Below are 4,404 nucleotides of genomic sequence, written 5' to 3' on the forward strand. Positions count from 1 at the left end.
TGCACCCTTTTTTGGTTCGTTTCGGCGATGAGAAAAGGACGTCCTGGAGTATGTGACCGTCACTCTGCTCCTACAAATGTGCCTTTTAACGATCGGGCCTCAGCACAGAGCAAAACGTCCCTCCCGATTACGGAAGAAATTCAAGAGAGATGAACAGGACAGATGTCACTCGTTCTCGTTAGGATCGAAGAGGAAGGGTAGGCAGAGTCGGGAAAACAAAGAACCGGTGTGTGTGTGGGGGGGGGGGGGACTGAAACTTAGGCGATTGAAAAGGAACGGAAAAAAACAAACCGGGAAAAAAAGATGTGTCAGAAGTGGGATTCGAACCCACGCCTCCATTCGGAGACCAGAATCCCCACTACGAGGAAGCTAAGCTTGAGTCTGGCGCCTTAGACCACTCGGCCATCCTGACACTGCTGTGGCGTGCTCTTCAGTGAACAAACTCTCCACCTGCCAGGAGGCCTCTCCCGCAGCAACGATACTGTGTATGTTTATAGCCTGCATTGGAAAGGTCAATCTCAGTAAGTGAAAAGTTTTTCCCCCCTCTGTCAAGTCAGGAATGATGTTGCAATGATAGATTTCGGAGGAGTCTCCTCCGAATCCAGCCCGCTTCCTTTGTTTAACCCTTTCCTGGATATCCACCTCAGGGCACAGAGGCCCCAGAAGTGTGAGACTCCAGACACCTGGGTTCTGACCCGGGACCAGGCCACAGAGAACTTCCTCCACCCAGATAGGAAAGCACACACACAGTGGTCTCTGTTTCCTGAGATGCTATCACTGCCTTACCAAAGCTGGCTTTTTTTTTTTTTCAAGTCTATTTTGAAAAGCCTTTAATAATACCAGTAATTCCCTGTAACGCTTCTATTCTCTTGCCACAGTTCCCTTTTAGAGATAGAAAAAGGGCTTGCTATTCTTCTAGCTATTCATTTTAGGGATATAAAGTCCACTCTAGTTCTCCATTTTAAATTTGTCATTCTTTTTTCTTTTTCTTTTTAATTGTAAAGATACTATACAGAGGGTTACAGTTACATGAGTGAGGTAATGAGTACACTTCCTCTTGAACATTGTTACCCCCTCCATTGTTTTCCCCCTACCATCCCTTCCCTCCCTACCTTCCCGAGGTTCTTTTTTTTTTTTTTTTGATTGTGATTAAGTGATTACATAATTTCCGGAATTTCACAGTATTGTGGAATAATGATGCTCATTTAAAGTCACAAGTTCATTCTAACTTTCCTGGAGCAAATTGTCTATCACAGTCTATAACATATAATGGTGTTCACATGTTATACACCATACATGTGATCAGCAGCATGGGGATATTTAGTAGTGGTTCGACCAGATGAGTGAGAGTTCTTTGTTTCTTAAGTCCTGTTAGTTTTGTCGTATCACCTAACATTTTGGATTTAGCATCCACTTATCAGGGAGACCATGTACCGTTTGTCTCTTCGCTCTTGGCTTACCTCGCTCAACATGATTCCTTCTAGCTCCATCTATTTCCCTGCAAATGCCATTAATTTATCATTTCTAATGGCTGCATAATATTCCATTGTGTATAGATACCACAATTTTTGGATACATTCATCTGTGGTGGGTCATCTGGGTTGTTTCCATATCCTAGCTATTGTGAACAGTAGCTGGCATGTTTTTAAGGGTTATAAAGTTAACAGAGTGATGCTTCTATTTGCATGTTTATTGACCATTTGTCCTTTTTCTTTGCACCATCTCTTCAATTTTTTTTCTTTTATTGTGAAAGTATTTTCTTTCAAGGAAACTCACCCCTTTATCTTATTTACTTATATATATATATATATATATACATATATATATATATTCCTTATTTTTTATTTGATTTTTTTAAATCTTATATAATCTAATTGACTCATTTCTGGCTTCTGGCCTTTGGAGTCACATTTAGAAAGAACTTCTAGGTAATTTTATCCATTTTTTGTTTCCCCTAGCTTTAGCGGATCTATGGTTTTGGATTTGTTGTTTTTTTTTTTTTAAGTCACACCTCTAGCCCTGTTTGTTCTGGCCATTTTTGAGTCAGTTTTTTTCTCCAGGCCAGCCTGGATATCAATCCTCCTATTTATATTTCTCACAGTAGCTGGGATGACGGAATGCTATCACCTGCATGAGTTCAAGAACTTCTGTCTGATAAAGACTCACAAATTTTTTTGTCTAGGCTAGCCTCAAGCTGAAATTCTCAGGATCTCTGCTTCCCAAATAGCTAAAGTTACAGGTTATGAGCCAACAGTGCCAGTAGTATTGGGTTTATGGACTCAAGACATTGCTTACCACTTGAGTCCTTTTTTTCTTATTTTTCAGGGTCTCATATTTGGGCCCTGAGTGAGTCTTAGATTGGGATTCTTCTATCCCCACCACCCAAGTACCTAAGATTGCAGGCCTGAGCCTCTGAGCCCAGTGTTGGATTGATCCTTTGAATTTAAATCTTTAATCAATCACTAATATATTTTGGTACTAAAAAATGAGATAGTTTTTTTCCCCCTCTACGAGCCACTTGTTCGAAGCTCATTTCCTTAATGTGCAGTAGCAGTCTGCAAGTTCTCTTTATATTATCCAAAATTCTTACTGATGTTTTGGTCTGTTTTTGATGTTTTGGTCTGTTTTTCGTATTCTGTTCTGTTTGCTTTTACTTCAAGTATTGCAGCCTTGTAGAGTTTTTTTTTTTTTTTTCAGCCTTGTGTTTTCTCTGACTCTTACTTTCCCAGATTAATTCTGGTAAGTATATGTTGGCAAAGCATAGATAAAAGGAATTGAAACAGAAATACCTTAGCCCTCATGAGGTTTCATGAGATGTTGAGGACTGAGAAAGATTTCCTGGATTTAATTTTTTACTAGTATACACTATTCATACAAGGGGAAGTTCACTGTGACAATTTCCACATATGTATCTCAGGCAATCCATCTCCTCTTTAACTCTGGGCCTGGGCGCTGTCCCTCAGCTCTTCAGCTCAAGGCTCATGCATGCAAGGCAAGCGGTCTACCACTGAGCCACCTTCCCAGCTCCAAAATCCATCTTCTCTATCAGCCTCCCCTATCCCACTTCTCCTTAAAACAAGGTTGAACTAGGCACTGGTGGCTCACACCTGTAATTCTAGTTACTCAGAAGGCTGAGATCTGAGGATCACAGTTCAAATCAAGCCTGGACAGGAAAGTCCATGAGACTTTTATCTCCAATTAACCACCAAAAAGCCAGAAGTGGAGCTATGGCTCAAGTGGTGGTAGAGTGCTCACCTTGAGAAAAACAAAACAAAACAAAACTCAGCACCCAGGCCCTGAAATCAAGCCCTAGGACTGGTACACACACACACACACAAATAATTTTGATAAGTTTCATTGTTCTATTTTCATACATGAAAATAAACTACTTTGACTATCTACCTCCTCATTCACCCTCTTTGTTAGCTTTCCTCCCTCCCACTAGTACCCATTTTCCCCATCCTAGTCTGTTTTACTTTCTGTCATTTTTTTAGGGTGTATTAATTGCACCAGGAGATTTCACTAAGGTATTTCAGACTTGCAGACTTGTATACATGTACATGTTCATAAATATATATATATATATATATATATATATATATCTTTCAGGTCTAGCTTCATTTCATGTATATATACATATACATATACACATATGTAACATGTCCATAAATAAATATATATGTATTTTAGGTCTAGGTTTTGGGGGAGGGGGCTAGCTTTTTTTATATAAGTGAAAATGTATATTTGGCACTTGGGTTATTTTGCTCAATGTGATGTTCTCCAATTTCACCCATTTTCCTGAAAATAATATTTCATTTTTCCTTATGACTGTGGAATATTCTATGATACATATGCACCATATCTTCTTCATTTATTCAATCTGCTGTTGGGCACCTTGACTGGTTCCACAGTTTGCTATTATGAAGTTGGTCTCCCCCCCAAAATGGGCCAAGTTATATAGTAATTTACATTCCTTGAGATATATGCCCAAGGGTGGTAATATAGCAAGGTATTATGGTTGGGTCTACTTTATTTGAGGAACTTCCATAACATTTTCATAGAGGATGTACTAGTTTACATTCCCACCAGTAGTAGCATGAGGTTTCCTTCCACCCACTCCCCTGCCCTCCTTACCCTCAACCCACATCTGGGCCACCATTTGTTGTTTTCCTTGATGCCTGACATTCTGACTGGGGAGAGATGTAATCTTAGTGCAGTTTTGACTTGTATCTTCTCTATAGTTAAGGATGGTGAGTATTTCTTCATATATCTGTTAGCCATTTATATTTTTTTCTGAGAACTGCTTTAATTTTCTTACACATTCACTAATTGGATTATTTTTTTAATTTTTTTCCTCTTTGTGTACTTTGGATTAGTGTTTACCTATAGGATAGCTGTGAAAGA

General features: G+C 39.3%; 1 non-coding gene across 1 annotated transcript; it reads right to left on the bottom strand.

The window, feature by feature from the left end:
• Positions 1-306: 306 nt before the first annotated feature.
• On the bottom strand, positions 307-412 carry Trnal-caa. The gene is made up of 2 exons: positions 375-412; positions 307-352 (listed from the first exon to the last, which is right to left on the bottom strand). It is a non-coding gene; the product is annotated as a tRNA-Leu (tRNA).
• Between the last annotated feature and the right edge of the window lie 3,992 nt (positions 413-4,404).

Source organism: Dipodomys ordii, unplaced genomic scaffold (assembly GCF_000151885.1).
Source record: "Dipodomys ordii isolate 6190 unplaced genomic scaffold, Dord_2.0 Scaffold138, whole genome shotgun sequence".
Classification (NCBI taxonomy): domain Eukaryota; kingdom Metazoa; phylum Chordata; class Mammalia; order Rodentia; family Heteromyidae; genus Dipodomys; species Dipodomys ordii.